General features: G+C 37.5%; 1 long non-coding RNA gene and 1 other non-coding gene across 2 annotated transcripts; one reads left to right on the forward strand and one right to left on the reverse strand.

Moving 5' to 3' along the window:
- The first annotated feature begins 963 nt into the window (after positions 1-963).
- Positions 964-1,070, forward strand: LOC131232124 (small nucleolar RNA R71). Its single transcript, XR_009164729.1, has one exon. It is a non-coding gene; the product is annotated as a small nucleolar RNA R71 (small nucleolar RNA).
- A 3,625-nt stretch (positions 1,071-4,695) lies between these two features.
- Positions 4,696-5,333, reverse strand: LOC131231935 (uncharacterized). Its single transcript, XR_009164572.1, has 3 exons — positions 5,069-5,333; positions 4,894-4,986; positions 4,696-4,811 (listed from the first exon to the last, which is right to left on the reverse strand). It is a non-coding gene; the product is annotated as an uncharacterized LOC131231935 (long non-coding RNA).
- Between the last annotated feature and the right edge of the window lie 2,770 nt (positions 5,334-8,103).

Below are 8,103 nucleotides of genomic sequence, written 5' to 3' on the forward strand. Positions count from 1 at the left end.
ACCTTTAGAATGTTTTAAGAGTTAGAGAAAGGTTTTGGTGTAACCAACCATTGGGGGAATGGGGCAATCGGCTTGCCTTGAGTTCCGGTTCTAATTCTTGTGGAGCAATGCTAGGTCTATCATCGTTGTCCTCTTCTAGGTCCTTAAGCTTTTCAGCTCGTACCGAAATATATTTGTCAATTATCTTCCCACTCCTAAGAGTGGTGATAGACTTAACTTGATCCATTTGATTTGAAGAGCTTGGAGCACTTATCTCATATTGCGGTTTGGGATTAGGGAGAGGTTGAGCAGGAAGCATTCCCTTTCCCCGAATTGTTAAGTGCGCCTCTATCCTTTAAATAGATGACGCAAGCATTCCCAATGCTAATCTGATATCTTGGTTGAGTAGCTCTTGGTCTTGAATATGTTTTTGAACTGGATCCTCCTCATGTTTCACTTGATTTGGAATTTGATTAAAGAAACCTTAAGAGGTACGTAGTAGTTTGTCCATTACTCCAACTGGAGTTATATATATTCGAGGTGGGTCAACTGAAAAGTCTTTGGTAGTTGTTCACAGTATTTGATTGCTCATTCAGAATTTCTTAAAAAGCAGGTATTGTTGGACAATTTTCAGTTGTATGTATATTACAAGCACAAATACTGTAAATAACTTCCTTAGCCTTATCCTTCTTAAGTTCCATGGCCTCGAGTAATTTCCTTGTGAGATTAGCCACTTTAACATTTATATCATCTTCCTCCTTTAGAATATACATTCCTCCCCTTTCCTTTGATTGAGTAGGCTTAGAAATAGTGAGTTTTGGGGAGATGTCCCATGATTGTGCTTTTTCAACAAGTTTGTGTAGATAGTCCCACACATCATCGACATTTTTGTTCAAGAATTCCCCATTGCACATTGTCTCGACCAATTGGCGCATGGAAGATGTCAGTCCATCTTAGAAGAAATTTGTGATGCGCCACGTTTCAAAACCATTTTGTGAGCATGAACTGACAAAATCCTTAAACCGCTCCCAACATTAGAAAAATGTTTTATCTTCCTTTTGGGCAAAGTTTATGATTGACTTTCTAAGGGTGTTCATCTTATGGTATGGGAAAATTTTCTTTATGAACTCCCTTTGCATATCATTCCATGTGCCAATAGATCTACGACGTAGTGAATGCAACCACATCTTAGCTTTCGCTTTCAAAGAAAATGGAAAGAGTTTCAGCCTGACTGTGTCCTCAGACACGTTTGGAAAATATAAAGTGGTTATGATGTCATCAAACTCTTTCAAGTGTAAATATGGATTTTCTGCCTCAAGCCCAAGAAATTTAGGAAGGAGTTGGATCACTCTTGGTTTGATATTCATATCCTACATTCTCAGGAAAAACCATGTATGAGGGCGTGCTCACCCCCGCCGGTTGTAAATAATCTTGTAAAGTACGAGGCGGGGGTGCTTGATGCACCTCATTTTCATCATGGGCTTCCTCAACTCGAGGTGGAGGTAGTGTTTCAAGTTGATTTGTGGTCATATCCTCAATCAACTCCTGGGATCTCGAGTGGTGTCTATTCCTGTAATGGATAGTCAACCCCTCAACTAATCCTTCGTCAGTCAAGAGACGTCGAGTGTTGTCACGGACTCACTTGGGCATGAAACACTCGCAGCCCTCAATTCAGATTCTAAACAAACCAAAACAAGTTAGTTTCTAGAAAAAGAAATTCTAAAATTGGAAAGTTCCTAAAATAGAAAGTAAACTAGTTTCTAAAAAAGGAAAAACTTCTAAAAAATGAAAATAGAAAGTTTCTAAACTAATTAGGAAAGTTCTAGACCTAAAATAGAAATTAAGAAAGTTTCTAAAAGAAAATGTAGAATTAGGAAGTTAGTTTTTTAAAATAAAAGAAGACCTATAATATAAAATAAATTAGGAAAATTCCTAAAAATATAAAACAAACCACAATCTAGAAATAGAAAAACTAGAAATTTAGAAAGAGATTATCAATTTAGAAAGTTTATGTCAGGGTCTTACAAAACAGGAAAATTAGGTTAGTTTCTAAAAAATTTAGAAAATATCACAATCCTAAAAATAGAAAAATCTTAATATTAAACTAATTTTAAAACTAATTAATTTCAGAAAAATGCAACCGTCAATCCCCGACAACGGCGCCAAAAACTTATTCACACCCCAAGTATAGGGTTGTGATGTAGTAATAATCTCTGTAAGACCGAGGTCGAATCCATTGGGACTGAACCTTGTATGTAATTTGAAAGTAACTTGAACTAAAACTAGGCGAAGATGTAATCTAAATCAGGGAGAATTAAGAGAATAATGGTGAAACACTTTAACTAAAATTTGTAAAATTCAAAGGTGGGAAACTAGGGTGTTAAGGATCCACTTGTAGAGATCAGGGAGATCTATGCTTGATTCATGAACACAACTAGATTTAGAGTCCCATCTTCATCCAATTAGAGGATATAATATTAAAAATCAAATTTGAACTTCCTTTGATCTGGTTTTCAAGAGATGAGAGGTATAAGAATTAGAATTGATTCCATCACAAAACCATGCACGGGAGAAAAAGCAAACAACAGAATTTAACCAATCCACAACCAATCTAAGAGAGTTATGAATGTTAAGAAGGGTTCCATCACTCAATCATACCCATGAGACGATGGTGAACAACAGGGCTTCCTAGCTTCATAATCACAATAATGAAAAGAACATACTAAAAGCTATCGCAGATCCATTATAATTTAAGTCACAACAAACTATTAAAAACTATGAATATTCTATATAATCAAATTATAATCAAAGAGAGTTTCATAAAACATGAATCAAAGCCGTAGGAAGTGCCCCATCATGCTACAAGCTTCACTTCTTAGCCCTAGCTAAGAGGTTTAACCTGACATAATCATGATTAGGCTAAAATCTCTTAAAAATATTAAAGGAAAGAAAGAGAAAAACAAGAAGAAGAAAAGAAAAGAAAAACCCAAGCGTTAGCCTCTCTCTCTCTCACTACAAGAAATACCCCTTTTAGCGACGAAACTTTTCGTCGCTAAAAGTCATATTTTCGTAGCTAAATACATTAAGCAACAAAAATTTTCGTCGCTAACTTCGTCGCTAAAAGACTGACGTGCATGGATTTTAATGGCGAAAAATTCAAATCGTCGCTAAAGCAAGATTTTTGGCGATAAAAATTTTTGTCGCTAAAAAAACTCTACAAGACTTTTAGCAGCGAAAATTTTCACTGCTAAAAATTTGTTACTTTTAGCGACGAAACGTTTCGTTGCTAAAAAACTGCACGACTTTTAGCAGCGAAACTTTTCGCTGCTAAAAGTATTGTTCAGTTTTTTAGCAACAAATATTTTTGTCGCAAAAAAAACTATACAAGACTTTTAGCAGCAAAAATTTTCGGTGCCAAAAATTCGTTACTTTTAGCGACGAACATTTTCGTCGTAAAAAAAACTGTACAAGACTTTTAGCAGCGAAAATTTTCACTGCTAAAAATTCGTTACTTTTAGCGACGAATATTTTCGTCACAAAAAAAACTGTACAAGACTTTTAGCAGCGAAAATCTTCCCTGCTAAAAAATATTCAACTTTTAGCGACAAAATATTTCGTCGCTAAAAAACTAAACAATACTTTTAGCAGCAATAAGTTTCGCTGCTAAAAATTCGTTCCTTTCTAGTGACGATAATTTTCGTCGCTAAAAAACCTTTACATGAACTTTAGCAGTGAAAATTTTCGCTGCTAAAAAATTCGTTACACCTTTAGCAACGAAAATTTTCGTCGCTGAAAAACTTTACAAGCCTTTTTAGCAGCGAAGATTTTCGCTGCTAAAAATAAATTACAATACTTTTAGCTGCGAAAATTTTCGTCGCTAAAAGTCTTTTTTCTAAAAAATATACCGCTTAAAATTCTGTGCAAAATTCCTGATATGCACCTGTTAACAATATATTTCATCATATTCATCCTGATATACACATATTATATATATATTTCATCATATTCACATTCACATCCATCTAATTAAATTAACCCAAACCCAAACATAAACTACATTCATCCAAACACAAACAATCTTATCCACAACACATTCATTCAAAACTTAACATAACAAACAAATATATAAAAATCACATAGATGAAGGCGGAGGCGCTGGGGCATCAGTGGGTAAGCGTGCAGCGATAACCTGAAACATCTCCATCATCCGTCGCTCATGCTCTACCCGCATCTCCTCCATCCTCCTCTCCTGCTCCTCCCTCTGCCTCGCCAGCTGATCGTTCATCCTCCTCTCCTGCTCCTCCCTCTGCCTCGCCAGCTCCTCCTCCATCCTCCTCTCCTGCTCCTCCCTCTGCCTCGCCTGCTCCTCCCTCTGTCTGTCCAGTTGATCTTTGATGTCATCGACGACGACCCGTAGCTGCTGAACCTCTCTCTCTACAGTATCAGCTCGGCGTACGGTATTGTCGCCAACGACGATGGATCGGCTGGAGACAGCTCTAGCGGGTGTCATGAGCTTGGCACCATGGCCAAACCCATACACATATCTAGAACGGGTGCCAAGCACCTGACTCAAGATCTCTGGCTCAGTCCGCTGAGTACTATCGGGAGTGGGCTGATTGCGTAAGGTGTTCATCTTCTCCTATAATGAAAACATATGAATTTTCATAATAAATGATATTATTATAATTTAATGCAAATAAATTTTACAATGTAAGGATCTTTACCCAAATCTCGCTGGCTCTAGGATGTACCCAAGATCCTGTCGCCTGCCGACAGTGAGTCCCTTTGTAGAAGTCTACTGGTCCGGGCTCCTAGCCAGTGATGGAATCTCGCTGCGCAATCGAAAAGACAATAGAATTAATATAAATGCATGGAAAGAATATATAAATGTAATAATTACCAATACTTTCTTACCATGTCGTGACGAAGTCGTACAAATAACTTTGAATCAACTACGTGGTTCACTTCTAACTTTCCTCTATTGTCAGAATTTATTTTGCTCCTCTTCTGAACACGTTATTCATAATACATTGTTATTAATTACGAATTTAATTATTATATTGAGATATCATAAATATGTAAATATTACCTGAAAAGAATCAGACGAAAATCTATCGCAGAGTATCTGCCAGTCCTCATCGATCACGTGCAGCGATGCGGACTGTACGGCCTCCTTGTGGCTCATGCACCGCTTGTATTATCGGTGTAACTTAGTGCGGTAATCCTTAAACCACTCCTTCATCATGTCGTCGACGGCATGGGAGATATGCGGAACACTCAAATCCAAGTCAAATTTATCCTGCAGTTTCGTAAATAATAGATTAAGATAATAAACTTATTAAGAAAATAACTTAATTGTAAATGAACTTTTATAAAATAAATTTTAATTTACTAAAATTTATGAACAGGGTGGATCTCAAACAAACATCACAGTGAACCTTAGGAAGGTTTCAACGGTGGCCGTCACTCTCCACTATTTTCTATGGTGGGGTCCACTCAAGCTTTGGATCTGCCTCATTATTTGCATGATACCATAAAATGATCTTTTCAAATGTATGGACAGCGTGGATACAACACATACATCATGTTGGGATCCACAGAACTTGGTGACTCACTTCAGTAGCCAGTCACGCTACTCAACATATCAGTGGCAAATCCGCTTCCTTTAAAAAGGGGTGTGCTGGCTAATTAATTACTAATGATATTTCCCACCTTCCACCTCAACATCTTTCAACCATGCACGGGATGGCATATCATCAGTTTGGATCGTTTATTTATTCATAAAATTAACAGCAAGCTATTGTGCAAAAATCATCAGATCATCGTGTCAATAGCATGGAAAATGAGCAATCAAAATTAAGCAGAGAAAATAGATCCTATATTTTTTATTGTAAACAGTGGAAGGTTGTCACAAATTAGATCATCTAAACTGCACAATTCTTGCACCATGGCTTGCTCTAGATATATTATTGAATGAACCGTCCCATTAATGATTGAACGTCTCACGTGTGATTGACAAAGGTTTCGGAACACACCCCACGTGGGTATGCTTCGGTGGATCTATATATATATATATATATATATATATATATATATATATATATATATATATATATAAAACAGTTTTATACTGTCAAGCTCATGGAAACTCTTTATGAGGTCGAGCTATGTGGGCCCCACCATGATGTATGTCGAACATCAACACTGTGCATTCGATGGATCCCTTTTAAATTACGGGAGATCCCAAAAATCAGCCGTATACGAACTCAGGTGGGCCATACCATCTAAAATCATGTAAAAACATGCCCAAAACATATAAAATCATGGTGTCTTACTAATGGGATAGATGTTGGAAACCTAGGTGGGGCCCACAATGATGTTTTTAAGAAATCTACCCCGTCCATCAATTTTTTGAGCTGATTTTAGGACCTGAGACCAAAAATTAGCAGGATGCAACACTCAAGTGGGCCAAACTAAAGGAAAAGGTGGGTATGGAATTTTCTACCTCTGAAACCTCCCTAGGGTCGACAGTGATGTTTACATGCCATCCATACCGTTCGTAATATTATTACCACTGATATGAACTGAAAACACAAATTTTAGCATGATTCAAAGCTTCTTAGCCCCATGAATATTTCAATTGTGTGTGTTCATTCATTCCTTGCGTTTTTAGCCCACTTGAGTATTGTATCCTGCTCATTTTTGGCCTCATGTCCTAAAATGATCTCACGAAATGGATGGATGGATTGGATTTCTCAAAAACATCATGGTGGGTCCCACTTAGGTTTTCGGGGCAGGAACTTCTTACGAAAGGCTTTCACAAGAAATACGCAGCGCAGTTTTTTCGGACGCGGATTTCCTACTAAAGCCTTTCGTGCGCTAAAAACCTAGGTGGGGTCCGCCATGATGTTTTTGAGAAATCTACCCCATCCATCCATTTTTTGAGCTCATTTTAGGACCTGAGACCAAAAATTAGCAGGATGCAAGACTCAAGTGGGCCAAACTAAAGGAAAAGGTGGGTAGAGAAATTTCTACTGTTGAAACCTCCTTGAGGTCGATAGTGATGTTTACATGCCATCCATACTGTTCATAATGTCATTACCACTGAGATGAACTGAAAACACAAATATTAGCCTGATTCAAAGCTCTTGAGCCCTAGGGATATTTCAACTATGTGTGTTCATTCCTTACGTTTTCGGTCCACTTGAGTATTGTATTATGCTCATTTTTTGCTTAAGGTCCTAAAATGATCTCACAAAATGGATGGATGGATTGAATTTTTCAAAAACATCACGGTGGACCTTACTTAGGTTTCCAGCGAAAGAACTTCATGTGAAAGGCTTCCGCGGCATCCTTCGGAGAGTTAGAGAATATGGTGAAGAGGCATGCCAAAGAAGGAAACTCACTTATCCGACAGTTGATAGCAAGGTTCGCACGTGTGCGGTGCATAGCAGAGCACGTCTCTCTCTCTCTCTCTCTCTCTCTCTCTCTCTCTCTCTCTCTCTCTCTCTCTCTCTCTCTCTATATATATATATATATATTATCTTTTTCTACATATTATTTTAAGACACGACCTCAAAAAATGAAACATATCTAAATCTCAAGTAAACAACACCACAAGAAAAAAGTGGTGATTGTACACCACCGTTGAGAACTTCTTAGGGCCACAATGGGCTTGTATCAAGATGATATTAGTAGTTTTGTATCAATATGATATTAGTGTGGTCCATTCATTCAGGTGTATATAATCTTATCCACCTCGTGGAGCTCTGACGCTCCTCAAGCTCACGAACGACTCCAGGAAGATTAAAGTTACATGGCTCCATAATGATGTATTTACTATATCCACACCATACATCCATTTGGTGAGATTATTTTAGTGAATGAGCCCAAAAACAAGTCATATACAAAGCACAAGGGGATCACACCCCAAATAGCAGTGGGACAATGATTCTCACTGTTAAAACATTCTTAGGGCGACCATAATGTTTATTTTCGATCCAATATGTTCATGAGGTTACACATAATTGGATTAAGAGGGAAAACAAGTATTATAATGATCCAAAACTTATGTGACCCTCCAAAAGAGTTTCAATGGTAGACATTCAATCCCCACTACTTTTT

This window comes from Magnolia sinica, chromosome 17 (assembly GCF_029962835.1).
Source record: "Magnolia sinica isolate HGM2019 chromosome 17, MsV1, whole genome shotgun sequence".
Taxonomy (NCBI): Eukaryota; Viridiplantae; Streptophyta; class Magnoliopsida; order Magnoliales; family Magnoliaceae; genus Magnolia; species Magnolia sinica.